Source organism: Pteropus alecto, unplaced genomic scaffold, assembly GCF_000325575.1.
Source record: "Pteropus alecto unplaced genomic scaffold, ASM32557v1 scaffold43, whole genome shotgun sequence".
Lineage (NCBI taxonomy): Eukaryota > Metazoa > Chordata > Mammalia > Chiroptera > Pteropodidae > Pteropus > Pteropus alecto.
Genome location: NW_006435764.1, coordinates 1,888,278 through 1,904,213, shown reverse-complemented (window position 1 = coordinate 1,904,213; position 15,936 = coordinate 1,888,278).

Genomic DNA, 15,936 nt, shown 5'->3' with positions numbered 1-15,936 from the left:
CTGGTGTCCCCGCAGCGCCTGGCCGCAGAGCCCCGCGGGCAGCGGGTCCCAGGGCAGCGTGGGCGGCGCCCCCGGGGGCCATGCTGCATTGCGCCCTCGGCTCAGCCCCGTGTCCCCCTCCAGGGCGGCTTGGGCCAGCGCCACCTTGAGGGGACCAGCCGCGCCGGCCTGGGGCAGGGAAGCCTGGCAGGAGGAGCTCCAGGGCACGGAGCAGCCCCCGCCCCTCTGAAGCCCCTCCTCACGCGCGGCCGGGCCCGGGCATCTGCATTCTCTCCCCGGCAACTATTTCTTTAAAAAAAAGAGTTGAAAAGGGGTATTGATAAATTTCCGACCTCACAGCCCGGGCAGAATGAAGGACGGAGCTGAGAGGTACCCTGGGCAGTGATGAGAGCTTGGCCAGGTCTTGGGGTGCAGACGCGGGATCCTGGTGACCGAAGGCGGGTTCCGCTTCCCGGCCCCTGGAAGCCGACACAGGGCCAGGACCAGATGCCCCGAGGGGAGGCCGCAAGCATATCTGGGGGAGCTGACCTCAGTCTGGGGTCTGAGGGTCCTGGCATCGTGGGAGGGGCATCAGCGCTTTGTACTGAAGGCTCGAGAAAGAAGGGTGGCACCCTAACCCGGCTCTGGAGTCCCCACAGGGCACACGTCAGGGCGGGTCAGCGGCACCCAGCCCCAGCCCCCAGCCCCCCGAGGCCACGGGTCGGTGTAGGGGAGCTGTGGGCCTCAGGCAGGGAGGGGCGGGTGCCGGAGCAGAACCCCCTCTTCCTTCCAGCCCATCGTTTCGGGTGAGTTCCTCACTTTTCAGAGACAGACCGCCTGTTCCCGTGACAATGGGAATGCGCGCAGCCCACAGCTGCGGCAGTCAGGTCGGATCTCCGATGTGCAGGTGCAGTTGCCAGCTGTGCTCACCAGGTGCCCGGGGGAGGTCAGGGCCTCTGGCCCCAGGGCACCCGGCCGCCGCTGCCCCCTCCCCTGCGGTGTTTGTACGCGAGCTGCTTCAGGAACACGGGCGAGGAAGGGTCTCGCGGGGCCTCGCGGCCCGTCCAGGCCCCTCCGTGGACCCGCGTGGGGCGGCTGGGCTGGAGCTCTGCGGTCTCCGTCGCTGAGGGGTTAGATGGGCTGGCAGACCCAGGGGCTGGGCAGGCGCGGCGGAGTGGAGTCGAGGCCGGGGCTGGTGCGAAGCGCTGGCTCTCCCCAGGGCCATGCCCTGGGCACACGCCCGCCTCCTCGTCTGAGGAATGGCATGGTGGGCTCGGGGGCCATGCCTGCCTCGCTGTCTACGTGGGAGTTAGCCGAGCACCTGTGTGGCGTGGCTGGCATGCGGGGACACGGTGCCATGGGCGCACTGGCTGTTGTCACTGGGCACTTAATGGAACGCTCATTGCATTTTCTTTTCTTTGAGAGCCAACAGATTTAAGTCACGAATGTGCAGGTAGCTTCTAAAGGCTCGTGGGCACAAGCTGCAGTGCCCACAGGCCAGCAGGAAAATGTCCCCGGGCTTAGGGACACGTGGCCCCGCAGAGCACAGTCAAGTGCTCTGCAAACAGCTGTGCAGATGGCCCCGGGGTTCCTGCATCTGTCTCGGCTCTGCCCCCAGGGTGGCTGTCCCCACCGGGCAGGCCCCCTCGGCCTGCAGAGACCAGCCCTGGGTCTGGGTCTGAGCCTCTCAGCAGCAGGCAGGACCCCAGCCCCAAGGACAGCAGGCAGGCACTCAGCCCTTTCCGTAGAAGCTCCCAGGCCCCGCGGCATGGAGACGCCAGCTCTGCCCTGCACCCTGCGTCCTGCACCCTGCACCCTGCGTCCTGCGTTCTACACCCTGCTCCCTGAGCCCTGTGTCCTGTGCCCTGCGCCCTGCACCCTGCTCCCTGTGCCCTGTGCCCCTGCAGGAGCCCTGGGCAGGGCTGGCACTCTCCCAGGAAATGCCCTCTGCTTGGCCGGCAGAGGACGTGGAGAGAGGAATACTAACTGGGCCAAGAGAAATGTCAGACGTGGGACACCCAGGCCTTCCTCCGGCAGCCGGGAAAAGGGACGGGCCGTCAGGTCCCTCCCGCTGCTCCCAGGGCCCCTCATCCCCACACTGCGCCTGTGCCTGGAGGGGGGTCCCCAGAGCCGGGCTGAGCCTCTGCCCGGAGGTTTACTTTCTCCTCAAGGAGATGCTGGGCATGGGTGGGGGTCGGGGAGCCAGGGGCAGCCATGGTCACATGCTATGTGCTTAGAGATGCAGCTAGGCTGGTGTGCGTAGTGGGGAGCAGGGTTATGGGGTGGGGGAATGAGGGGGCTGGCCGCCCCCTGGCCAGGCTCCCGCCCCTCTTCCCACCGAGCTCCCTCGGCCCCTGGGTCCTGCGCGGGTCCCTGGGCCTAGACAACCTGTGTGCGACGTTCCAGGTCCCTTCTCTTCCCTCGGTCCCGGGGGCGTCCTCCGCCCTCCCTGGCCCTCCTACCTCCCGAACCCCCAAACATACAGGCACTAATCTGTCCCCTCCTCCTCACACCCTTGGCTGAGGCCGGGCAGGGCCAAGGATGCCAGCCAGAGAAGCCTGCTCGGCGCCCCGCACCAGGGTGACCCAGGATGTGTCACCTGCTGGGCTTTCGTTCCACATCTCAGCTGGCCGGCTGTGTCAGGAGCCAGCATTTTCTGGATGGCGGTCCTCAGCTGGCCCGTAATTTGTCCTTGTCACATGCACGTTGGCCCTCCAGACCGCTGCCCCGGGAGCCGGTGTCCCCAGCTGGCACCCCTCTCCCCCGCCCTTCCTCAGCTTCCTCTCCAGGCCTGAGCGAGGCGAGGAGCCCCCTCCTCGCTAGCCAGCTGTCTTAGGTCGGCGTGTCCTCCAGGCAGGCTTGCCCCAAGCTCTGAGGACGGGGCACGCCAGGCCCCACGAGGGACCTAACCCCTTGTCTGACCAGCGGCGCGTCTGTCTAGCTACAAATATTTTCACCGAATGTTCCGGGCACCCGCCCTGGGTAAAACCCCAGCTGGGCTAGAGGACACAAGGGTTGAAGCCTCTGGCCATAGGTGGACACAGGCCCCCACCATGGGCCCAGGGGACAAAGACTCAAAGCGGGAGTGAGAGCGGGCTGTGTGGCCCCGGCCCAGGGTCCTGGCAGACGTGGTGACTGAGCGCCAGACACCACTGCGATGGCCGAGGCGACCCTCACCTGCCTCCTGCGTCCTGCGTGCGGCTGTCCCAGGCCAACCTGCTCCTACCCGCTTAGCCTCTCGACAGCCCAGTTTTCTCCTGGGGAAACAGGCATAGGGCAGTTGTGCCATTAGCTCCTTCCGAGAGGCAGATTGTCACACACTTAGCAATGCAGATCGACCCCCGGCTATTACGTCCTGTGGGCCGGCAGTCCAGGCAGGCCCAGCGGGGCCTCGGCTCAGGCCTCGGACAGAAATCGGGGTGGCGGCCAAGCTGCGTGCCCCCTGCACGCTCTGGGGGGCTCAACTCCGAGTTCATTCAGGTAGCCGGCGGGACTGAGGTCCTCATGTCCACCCGGAGTCCCCCACCCGTCTTCAAGCCGGCTGCGGAGAGCCTCTCTCCGGCGAATGCTGTCACCTTTCGGTCTCCGGTGGCCACACCTAGCGGTCGGACGCACCACTAATGCCCCTTTGGGCGACCCAAAGTCAACAGGCCAGGGCCTCAGTTACATCTTTGAAGCTCCCCGAGGTCACGTCACGTGACGTCCTCCTGAGGCTGCGTCACGTGACATCCTCCCAGAGCGATGTCTCACATTCACGGGCGCCACCCATGCTCAGGGGACAATGCCGCACAGGGCATCTCCGGTCACCCTGGAATTCTGCCCACGCCACAGGGTCAGTAACAGCTAGAAAGCAGCAGAGCTGCCGTCACCAACCCAGGAGTCTGGCTCTGGCCAATCAGCCCGTCAGGGAGGGAGTGTAGATCCAGGTAAGCTGCAGCCACCTGCCTGTGGGGACTCCGGAGGCCAGCACGGGGAGAGGCCCTGGCGAGCAGGGCGAGAGGCCGGGCCGTGCGGGGACGTCCTCATCAGCCCAGTACATGGCTGCCCAGGTGAGGGGCCGCCCGGAGCTGAGCGGGGAGATGCCCCTTCCTGGGCCCGGATCCCAGTGGTCCACGGCTCGGGCTCAGGAAGACTCAGGCGCTGCTGCCGCCGCAGTGTGGGAGCTGGCAGGGAGGGGCCGCCGAGGGACCTCGTGGGGTTGGCCCGTCCGCAGACGCACTGCCTTTCCGTCTGCATGTTTCGTCTGTCCCCCAAATGGCAGCCCGGACGGTGGGACTCTCTCTGCTTCGCTTGCTACGGGGCCCAGCTGGGGGCGGCCTCATCATACCACTCCTGGGACAGCCAGCTACCGGCCCACCTGCCAAGCAACCGGGGCTCCCGGGGGCCCCTCCAAGGCAGAGGAAAACCGGCGGACAGCCAGCCCCACCCTGGGGCTGAGCTCCCACGGCCCCCACGCGCTGGGACAGTGGGAGACACCCCCACAGGACTCAGAGCCTCCTGCCCGGGCAGGGGGGCCGCCCCAGGCCCCACCGCTGGTAACCGCAGCTCGCTGCAGCCACAGGCCTTGTCTTCACCGTCCTTGTCAGGTGCGTGAAGGAGAAAGCCGGGGTGCACAGGCCTCCTGGCACAGATGGGGCCTGTCGGCCGCCTTAAATACACTCGCCCCACGCGGCTGGCACAGCCTGGCCCCTCCCGCGTCCTGCCTGTCCCCCTGCACACTCACGCTTCGCTGCACTGCGGGTCTCTGCCACGTGCGGAGGGCTCCTCCGAGGCCCCTCCCCTCACTGAGCGTGCGGGCGAGGGCCGCATCCAGGGCATGGGCAAGGGGGCCCTCGGCGCCAGGCCTGAGCTAGGGGCTCCTCACGCGTGCTGCCACCGAGCACGTGGGTGAACCGCCTTTGTGTTCCACGCCACGAGATGTCCGGAAGCCACACAGGTGCCGCCCAGCCTGGAGGTGCTCCCAGTCCAGCCACAAGAGCAGCGGGAAGCAGCAGCCAGGCAGGAGGCCTCCCCGGAGCGGGTGGCCAGGGCGGCCCCCAAAGCCAGGCAGGTCCCGGGCTGGTGAGTCCTGTGGCCTCGCAGCCCCTTGGCTCCCCCGCACCCAAGATGTCTTTCTCATTCTCTAAGACGGAGAAAGGCCTCCTTCGGTTTGGCCAATCACTGCCCGGCCACCGTGCCCTGAGGACGCCTGCTCTCCACCTGTCACCACTTACGAGCCCTCCTGAGAGGCCTCGATCTTCACACCGGCTCGGCGGGTGTGTCTGAGATCCAGGGGCTGCCGAACCAAGCTTAAAGGACAGACGTTTATTCTCTCACAGTCCAGAAGCCAGAAACCCAAGGTCAAGGTGGGCAGGGTGGAGTCCCCAGAGAGAATCTGGCCCAGGCCTCTTTCCCAGCTTCCAGTGCTTCGCTGGCCATCTCCACATTTCCTTGGCCTGTGGAGGCCTCATGTCACTGTGGCCCGGGCCAGCCAGGCAGGTCCCACTCCGGCTGTTCCTGCCCTGGGGGATGGGACGAATTTTTCCCTGCTTCCTCGGTTCTCCCCAGAGCAATTTCCTTTCTGACCAGCAGGGGTCCCTGTGGGGCAAGGGTTTGTGGGAAGGGCCACCGAAGGCTTTTGTCCCATCTCCAGCCCAGGAAATGGGCTGGGCCAGAGCAGAGGAGGGGAGAGAGCTGGGGCCTGAGCTGTGCCTGGCTGGGTGGCCAGAGTCAGAGGCTGCCCACGTCTACAGTGTGACCGCCCGGACAGGGGGATGAGGCCACTCCGTGAGCTAATGAATTAACGAGTAATGTCGCAAAGGACCAGGTCCACTCCCAGCCCTGGTACTGGCCCCTCCTGACCACTGGGCGGGATGGAGAGCTGACCGAACACCAGGCGCAGGACCCTGCCGTCCACAGGCGTCTGTCATTCAGTCCTCCCCAAACCGGAAGAAGGCGCTGCCCCGTTTCACAGGCGGGGCTGGCGGAGGCTCGGAAAGGCCTGAATACCCGCTGAGTCCTCTGCTAGGCTGGAGCCTCAGAGAGAGAGTTTGGATGACTCATCCCTACCTTTCTCCACCCCCTCTCTCAACAGTTATGCTTTGGGGAAGGAGAGGATTGCGATCCTTTGGATCAAGATAATTAAAGTTTTGTTTCCCAGTAAGAGCACAAAGCTTCTTAATGAATGGCTCAAGATAAGCTACTGGCAACCACTCACACCCTAGTATAAATTAGCAACAGGGCGAGTGGTTGGGACTAGTTCACAGCAGAATAGCACGCAGAACGGTGGGTATCCAGAGGCCATTAAGCATAAATGAAGAACCTCATCCTGGATTTCAGGGGGACTGTCTAAGGAAGGGAGTACATTCTGTAAGAGAGCCCCAGTAGGTAGCAAAACCAGCAGGCCCTGTAGAAAGAGGGTTCGCCCTCAGCCCCACCCACCATGGGACCAGGGAGTACCTGGCAGGGCTGCCAAGATGGGTCACCCCTGGTTCTGCTCGAAGCATTGCCCACACCCCTGTCTCTGGAGGGCCCTGGCCCTGGACCGGCCTGCAGAGCGGGGAGAAGACCGAGGGTCGGGGGGAGCTGCAGATCAGCTGGGGCCCTCGCAGACATGGACCCCGCCCGGGCCCCCCGAGGAAGCCAGCTCTGTCCCCAGAGGCCAGGACTGGGGTGGAGGTGTCCCATGGGAGGGTCGCCTTTCGGTCACTCCCCTCACTAGCCAGGAAAGCTGTCACCTAGCTTTGGGTGCGGGTAACAGTTCCGAGGGCCCCTCCTTGCTTTCCTTCAGCCTCCCGTTTGTCAGGAAGCAGCTTGGCGAGGTTTCCTAAAGATGACCTCGGCCAGAAAGAGCCAGAAAGAGCAAACAGGCCAGTGGGAAGGGTGGCGCTGGCCGCAGGCCTGGGGGTTCCCCCTTCCAGCGGCCACACCCACTCGTCCACTCAGCGGCGATCCGGGCAGTGTGCCCCTGGAGATTCTAGGGCAGTGACTTTCTGGGGTGACAGACCCCTGCCAGGTCCCCCCGACGCCTCCCTTAAATCCGCCCCCCTTGACACTGGAGCTGAAATCCCCCGGGGATGGGGGACCGCACTCGCAGTGCTTGGCTCCAAGTGACCTATTTATAACATAGAGAGGCGTTTGTGCATGCGTCGGGGAGGGGACGTGCGCCCACACCCACCGGACTCGCTTCGCTGAGAGGTCGGTGGCCGATGCCAGCCATTTCTGTCTTCTCTCTCCTTCCGGCCCACGACCCTTCGGAGGCGGGGAGACCTTCTTACCCAGAACCTGAGCATCCGGGGCTCAGTCCTCTGGGTCACCGAGCTCTGGTCAGCAAACCCCCAACTCGAACTGAGTCCCTTGGGGCTGCCTGTCTCGTATGGGGTTTGGGGGTTGCCCCAAGGCACCCAATCCTCATCACCTGGGGAGCTGGTAAAACTCCCAAGCCTGGAGCCCCCTCTCCACCACCAATGGCACAGACATCCTGGGGTACACCTTGCACCTCAGGGTCTGGGCTCCACTTGCGGAAGGGGCGGGGCTGTAAGGGGAGGGCGGGGCTTTATGCCAAGAGGTGGGGCTGTCAGAGCACGGGCAGCCAATGGCGTCACTTGAAAAACGGGCTGGAAATAAGAATGGGGCACAAACAGCGGGAGGCGGTCCCGGGAGCAGTCAGGTCCAGCCACAAGCTGGCCACTACCCCACCACGGGGTCTGCCACCACCAACCACGTCACAAGCTGCAGGGCCGAACTGGGTCCCGGTGGGGAGGGGAGACCAGGAGGGAGGCAGGTGCTGGAAGGCTGCCGCCAAACACGCCGGGTCCCCCAGGTCCCCGTGCAGGTGGATGCTTGCGCCAGCCCGTCCACGGAGACCAGATTCACGTTCACACAGCAGGCGTGGATAACCGAGCAGAAGGGGGCAGCCACCCCGAAAGCCAAGGACGTGGACCCTCCCCGACTCATCGCGCTTCCCAGTGTCTGCCGGACCCTGAGGCCTGCCGGGCGCCCGGTCCTCCCCAGACCGTGTAGGTTAAGCCAGAGAGAGGGGCCACCTGCTCTCAGCTCCGAGGGGGCTCGGGGCAGGCAAACGAGCGGGGAGGGCTTCCAGGAGGAGGTGAGGCCAGGCCCAGAGCTGAAGCAGAAGCGGTGCAGGCTGGGAAGGGCGTGTCCCTGTGGAGGTCGCCAGGCCCACGCCAGATCGAAGGATGTGCCTTTCCGTTGTTTATTCTTTTTCCCTGAATATTCTTGGGCTCATTCACCCCCTTGGGCTCCATTCTAGAAGCTGCTGGTTCCCAAACAGCTCTCCCCATTCACCTTCCTCTCTTGGAGCCACCCCTCCACGTGGCCCTTCCTTCCGGAACCTTCTCTCTCTGGCTTGGCTGCTCTCTGGAGCCATAGTTCTTAGGTTGAAGACCCCTATGAACCACCTGGAATCACCCCAGCCCCCTCCAGCGATTGCTCGGTCCCCACTGGGACCTCGGTATCAGCATTTGGTGGCTCTAGGCTGGTGGCCCCAGATCCCTATAACGAGCCCGTCCTCAGAGTGTATCTGCTGACTGACCAGCAGCAGCCCCTCTGGCAAAGGCAGTGGACACACCTCGCGCTCCACCAGCCCCTGCTACCGTGAGGGTGGGCAGGGCGCCCACGGCCGCCCCCACCGCCCAGCACCGGCTTCAGCAGAGCCCGGGCCTTCCTCCCCTTCCCCAAGGGGCAGACCCTCGCCTGCACATGGGAATCAGAACGGAGCCGTCTCGCTCAACAACGGTGCAGCCCTGCGACCTGCCACCCCGGCCGGCCGCTCCTATTACCCGCCCCTGCCGCGGCGTCTTCAGCCACCGGGGTGGCGGACAAGCTCATATTCTGTGTGCTTTGCCAGCTACCTCACAAAATCGCCGTCCACTCCAAAAATTACATTTCACTGCACAGGATGTTCTCCGCAAGTGACAAGCGGCCATAGGCTTGACGGCTCGTCAACTCCGAGCAACAGTGGGGTCCCAGGGATGAGCTAGCAGCACGCAGGAGGCATCTGTTGCCTCCGCCAGTGGTGGGGAGCGGGGTGCAGGGGGGAGAGGCTCCAGGCGGCTGGGGCGTGGATCCTGCTGGCCATGCGGCCACTGCCGGGAGCTGAGTTAACTTCCAGGTCATGCGTTTCTGCCCGTGTGTGCCGGAGTCAGCATTTACCTGCATTTCGAAGCCGCTCGCCCCACCCCCACCGAGACGAGCGGTTCCGCCTGGGCCAGAAGCACTTGGAGGGTGACGCCACAATCCCTCGCCTGGTGGCCGCCACGTGGGGCCACTTAGCTTATCAGACATTTCCATCATTTCAGAAAGTTCTGTTCCACGGTGCATCTTAGACTTTTTTAAGTGTCAAGGAGCCCGAAGTGAACGTGTAAAACAGTCGCAGCCCACGTGGGCCAAGATGGTTTGTGTCCACAGAGCAGGGGTTCGAGTAAGAACCGAAGCAGTCCCCCGAAGCTGTGGAAGGCGAGTGACCGGGGGTCGGAGGGCGTGGACCCCGAGGAACCCTGGCGCCCACTAGGCGGTGGAGAGAAGGGGAGGGCGGGCCGGACGCTGGCGGTGCCAGGCAGGGCCTGCTCCGGAGTCCGCCCCCCACCCCAGCAGATCGAGGCTACGTTGTCGGAGCTGCAGCAGCTGCAGACGGAGCCCCAGGCCCTGCTCTCCCCCTGGCCCCCGCAAAAGCTGTCCTCGACAGACCCCTTTGTCGCCTCCGCCTTCCGCAAAGGGATGAGTGAGGACCCACTTTCCTCCTGTGCCCCCCGAGTCCACCACATGCTCCTTCCTCTTCGGCCAGCAGTACGAGGGGTTAGAGAGTTGCCGCCTGCCGACCTGTTCTAGGACACTCCCAGCACCCCAGCACCCGACGCTCAGGAGAACGATGCCTGGGTGGGGCCCGATCACACCCCACCGCACCCCACCACACCCCACCGCACCCCACCGCACCCCACCCCTCCACTGCGTGGGCTGATGGAGCCAAGCCCCCAGCCCGGAGCTGCCTTGGGAGAACTGCCTGACCCCTCCGAGAGGCCCAGGGCGAGGGCCCGTCAGCTTCCCCTGAGGCGACCCCACGGTCAGTCCTCAGTCCGTTGCTATGGTAAATTACACTGATCGATTTTCGCATGTTGAGCCGGCCTTGCATTCCGGTGATACACCCTGCTCGGTCGGGATGGATGACATCTATCCGTGTTCAGCAGAGCTCACGGTCTCGTTCGCCTCCGAAGCCCCCACCTCCGTGAGCCAGGCCCCCGGGGACCTGCTGGGAGGGGGTGGACTCGGACCCCAAGAAGACAGGTCTCACCGCAGCGGTCACACGTGTCTGACAGGAAGGCGTGCTTGCCCTCTGCTCCCTCGAGAGCTGGGAAGGGCATGGCCACCTGAGGACAGGGGGACTCGGGCACAAGGGGTCAAAATCATCCGGCCGGGGCAGAGCCACCTAGACACCTGACCCCTCTCCCTGCTCTTGCTGACCCCACGGCCTGTGGCTAGAACCTCCTCTTGCAGACTGGGTGTCTGTGTCCTCCCAAAACTCACCGGAGAACCCTAACACCCGCCGTGATGGTGGCCGGGGGCGAGGCCTCTGAGAAGTGACCAGGCCACGAGGGTGGAGCCCTCACGAAGGGACCAGTGCCCTGATAAAAGGGACCCCAGAGAGCTCTCTCCACCATGTGAAGATACACCCAGCAGGGGGCGTTCTACAGCCCGGGAAGAACCTGAACCCAAACCCGAACCCCACCGTGCAGGCACCTGAACCCCGGGTTTCCTGCCCCCACAACGGTGCAGAGCGAATGCTCCTTGTTTCACCACCCGGAACCCTGCTCCCCCCACACTCTGCCCCCCGCCACGCTGGCCCCGGCCACACACACACACCTCCCCGCCACTTCACATAGGTCCCTGCTCCAGCATTGCAACTTACCGTGGAATTTTCAGGAGGCAGCCAACGTGTGACATCGCAACACATCGAACACAGAGCAGGTGCGCTTCCCCAGCTGCCTTCTATTAAGCCAGACGTCCAGATGACTCAAAAAACAGAACGCGAGGCCCCTCTCTTCACCAGACATTTTATTTTGGAAAATGGTTGGTTTTCATTAATAAGACGTCAGCTGTGTTAACATAACGGGTTTGTCCAGTTGTTCCCGCCTGGCTATCACCAGACTGTGAGGACAGCCCCCCCCCAGCCCCCCACAACGGCTCAGGCCCTCCGTCCCGTGCGGGGGAGGGGGGGTCCTCACTGCCCGTTGCATCCTCCGTGACCGAGGGCAGGAGACGGGCTTGAGGCTCAGAGATGGGAAGGGGCGGAGCCTGATTAGCTGAGGTCAGTGTCTCTTGGGACCCCAGCCTGTGTCCTCAAATGGAGACCTAGCCCGCGAGCATCTGGCACAGGAGAGAAGCTCGAGGTGTGAAGGACTGGCTCGCCACCACGGACACCGCAGGCATCCAAAGGGCGAGTCAGTGCAAGCTCCGGAGGTCACCTGCCGTGGCGGTCCACGTCCAAACCCCCAGGCCCTGTGAATGTGACCCCACATGGACGTAAGGTCCCAGCAGACTGAGCAAGTGAGGGATTTCCAGATGACGGCTTTCCGATTGGTCTTGGTGGACCCCACATCCGATGACTGCGTCCTTCTAACAGAAAGGAGAGGGAGGTTTGAGACACACCCGCACAGGGAGATGGCCACGGGACGATGGGGCAGCGACCGGACGGATGTGTCCACAAGCCAGGAACGCCAAGAAGGGCCTGCGCATCTCCAGCTGAATCCCGGCTTCTCCCTGCTCTGGCCCTATGAGTCTGCTGACAGGCCGTGGTGACCCCGCTAAGCCCCAGGAGGCCCCACAGGAGCTCGAGGCCGGGGAGAAAGCAGCTTCCTGCAGCACAGGCTGCCCTGCCCCCTGGACACTGTCCCTCGCATGGGACCTCTGGGCGACTCTTTGTTGCTATTCAAGCTTCCCAGGCTCATTGCCGCACCTCACAGCGGGCTCAGCACGACCTGCTGCTTCCTCAATGCCACGTGCTGCGGAGACTGACCCCACGCGGAAGGCCAGAGGCACAGACTGCTGGCCCCCGACTTCCCCTCCACGGACTGACTCGCTGACCAGGAGGAGGAGGAGGTCCCAGCACAGCACATGGCACATCCAAGGGCACCGACGCCCCACGCTCCCACCGGTCCTACGGCCATTTCAGGCCCCCTAGAGTCCCATGGGGTCTCGTCCGGTAAATAGCACCTTCTTGTCCTCCCAGTTTGGAGAAAAGGGCCATCGTCAAGACAGGCGTGAAATTCCACATTGTTATGTCGTTATTACCATCGCGTGAGCCTGAGTTCGTGTCTGGAGACAGACGGGGGAGAGACACACACAGAGAGCGCGTCCGGGGCACAGGCGAGGCCAGCGCCACCCAGACTCCCCGAGGAGCCCCTGCAGCTGAATCTCACAGGTTCCCCAGAGGACAGAGAAGGCCTCCGGCAGGGCTCACACCCGACTTGGTGGCTCACACAGCATCTCCTTTCCGGGGAGGGAGGTGTCTGAGGCCTCTCTGGGGACACACACGCCCACCTCTTGCACCGCCGTGGGGGGCGGGGCCGCAGGGACTGGCTGGGGCACGGCTCTCTCCGTCACACCCGGCCCCCTTCTGCACCCTGGCGTTTAGGTGCCTCAGCCAATCCCAGCTGCTGGCCAGCTAGTCACTAAACCTCGCTGGGACGGGGAGAACGATGACCCCACCTCCGGGAGGAGGAAGGGACGCAATCGGCCATGCATGAAAAGTGGGAGACATGGTGCCAGGCATGCAAGGAGCCATCAATACACCCTGCAGCTGTGTCTGATCAGCCACTGTGTCCCAGAGACCATGCCGGGCCTCGCGGGGGGTCAGCCCAGCCCTGCTGCTGGGGAGGAAACCGGGACAGGAGCGAGGGGCTCCCGGGGGGTGGCCTGAGTATCCGGCAAGCTCTGCAGTCCTCGTCACTGGTCACTGGGAGGGATTTGCCTCCAGCAGCAGCAAGAACAAGGGGCCCAGGCTCGTCTGCCCTGGGTCGCCCCCCTGCTGCCCAGTTGGGAGTCGGGGACTCCGCCTGAGTCCAGCTACACCCCTTACTACCTGGGCCTCAGTTTTCTCACCTGGGAAATGGGGAGAAGGAGTTGTTGCTGCCTCACTGGCTTGACCAGGACTGATGAGATCTGACAGCAAGGCCCCACGCCTGGCCCAGGCCCCCTGCAGCCCATCCCTGGAGGTGCCTGCTCCCAACTGTCCTGGCTGCCCCCGCCCTTTCCGGGGAGACGGCCAGCCGGGGCGGGAGGGGCAGAGGCCTGCGAGGGGTCCACTCTGGTCACCTGGTTCTTCTTCATTAACTAGGCGTCAGAGCCAGCGGAGAGGCTCAGAGCCCAGCCCTGCAGCCCCCTGCCAGGGAGGGGACCCTCACCCACGATGCCAGCCTGGAGGCCCTCTCCCCTGCTCTGTGCCTCGGTTTCCCTATCTGTTAAATGGAGCCTGCCGTGACCTGCCTCAGGGCTGTTGGGTGGAGTAAGCGAGTCACTGAGTGTAGCTCCTGGGACAGGCTGGGGCCTTGGGGGACTCTCGCGGTCCTCACGGACCCCCGCCCGGAACTCTCGGCGTGGTCCCCAGAGAAGGGCGCGTTCGTCCCAGAGCTGGGTTCCCAGCCTTGGTGCCACGACACTGCGAGCTGGCTCGTCCCGGTGGGCGGCAGCGGGCGGTCCTGTGCGTTGATGTGTGTTTGGTGGCGCCCTTGCCTTCTACTCACCAGAGGCCGGAAGCACCCCCACTCCACGGCTGTGACAACCAAGGATGTCTGCGGACAGCGGGAAGCGAAACCGTCCCAGCTGACAGCCACCAAGGACGGCTCCCAGGTCCCGAGACGGGGATCGAGAGAGTCCTGACCTTAAATTGTGCTGTTTGCTCAAGAGTCAAGTCCCCCATATTTGCAAAGGCATTTTAAAAAATCTTACTCCTCACAGGCAGATCTGTCTGAACTACCGTAGATTCAGAGCTGGCTAAGAAGCCGGCGGCTGCTCCCCAGCGACAGTGCCAGCTACTCCGTCTCCTGGGTGCAGCCCCCACTAGTGCTCTTGAAGCCTGTTCCCTCCCCAGACACTCCCAGCAGCTCACGGGGAAGCTGCCCTTGTCCCCGAGTGCAGATGAAACCGAGGCACAGGCTGCCCGAAGCTCCTGGGCGGCGAAGCCCACCAGTGCGCCTCTGAAGCGCCGCGGTCAGCCCCTGCTCAGTGTGTCTGAGACTTCTATGCTCTCCTTTCCTATGCTGGCCACCGTGCACACACCACCTCCATGTGACAGGCGGGCAGCCGAGGCCCCCCTCGAGTCATGCTGCCACTCCAAAACCAGGCCAGAAGCTGGAAGGGGGGCTTTCTGGAAAACTCCAGCACCGGTCATGCCGCTGGACACCTGACACCTAGTGCCGGGTCTGGCAGGTGGCACAGTCCTCGCTTCCCAGAAGGCCATCTGGCGACCCACCCCAGTGAGTGTGTCAAGCGTCGTCCAGAGTCCACCCTCCCACCGGGCATCTGTTGTCATCCGGGTCTTTCCTGATCCACCACTGCACTTAGCCAGGTGCGCCTTTGATCTCTGCCCTCGGCAGCGTCCTTCCAGAAAGCCGAGCTGGCCCCAAACAGCACGCATCATCCATGACTGCGAACTTCCCCTCCGTTAGCCCTTGAGAGAGTGACCCAGGAGACAGAGCTGTTTTCCCCTCGGCCCACTGTGGATTGGCCCCAGACCCAGGACGTGGCCAGGCTTCTGGCAGCTGCACCCCAGCTTGTGAGGGGCCTCAAAGAGCAGTCCCAGTGGTCTCTGTTGGCCCCGGCTGGGCAGACCCTCTCCTGAGGGCGTGGGGGCCGCTACCCCAGACCTCCTGCAGCCGCCATGGCCCTGAGCATCTTCACATCCAAAGGCCGGGCAAGGTGACCGTGGGTGGGACCAGGCTGGTCCTGGGGGTGAGCTCAGTGCAGGCCGTGGCAGGACACGCACGTCCTCAGCCCCTCTTGTGCCTGGGGGAGACCTGGCACCTGGCCCAGGGGAGTGAGCGGTATGCCCACGCCAGGGGCAAAGGGCCGTTTGGGGACAGAGCTGAGGGGCGGCTCCTGCAGCTGCCCGCCTTGAACCAGCACTTGGTCCAAACCCGGGGTCAGAGGGGTCCCAGGAAGGCAGGCACTGGTCTGGCTGTAGCCCCTGACCCCGGGCTGACCTCCAGGTGCTCTCGGGCCCCACGGGGACCATGGAGATGTGGGAAGCACCTGCCGGCCTGCGGAGTGGGCAAGAAGGGCCTGGCTCTGCTGAGGGTCAGTGATGGGTGGACTGAGGTTCTGTTTGGGAAAGGGCCTGCCCTGCCCCTCGCCCAGACCCTCTCCCTCCTACCTCCTCTGGGAGTGGGCTGGCCCCGCCCGTCTGGGTCTGGGTCTGAGGCCCTGCCCCTCGCCCAGACCCTCTCCCTCCTACCTCTTCTGGGAGTGGGCTGGCCCTGCCCACCTGGGTCTGGGTCTGGGTCTGAGAGTCTGAACAGCAGTCCCGAGCTCCTCGGGCTCAGGGGGCAGAGCTGAGGAGGCCTCAGGCCACCTCGGAGCCCATCTCAGCTCCTGTCCGGGGCTGTTCAGTCCAGCCAAAGTGTCCTTTCTATCCACGAGCACTTCTGGGGTCTACCGAGCTCCTGGGAGCAGACAGGACGATGCGGACGCACAGGAGGGAACCCGCACAGGAGCCTTTAGCCGACGTGTCCTGAGGAAAAGGTGCAGTGGGAAGTGCGGGGTATGACACATGCAGGTCCCGGCATCTCTCTCGTCTTCTGGTGGCTTCTGTGACTGGGGGAGGAATGGTGACAGTTTCTTGGGCTCTAAAAGCGGGGGACACCCCACACTCTGGTAAGGGTAGGCTGACGGCAGGCACACACCTGTGACCATGGCACCCTCCTGCACCCCTAAAAGCGAGAACCCCTACAGGCTGACCGCAGAGGC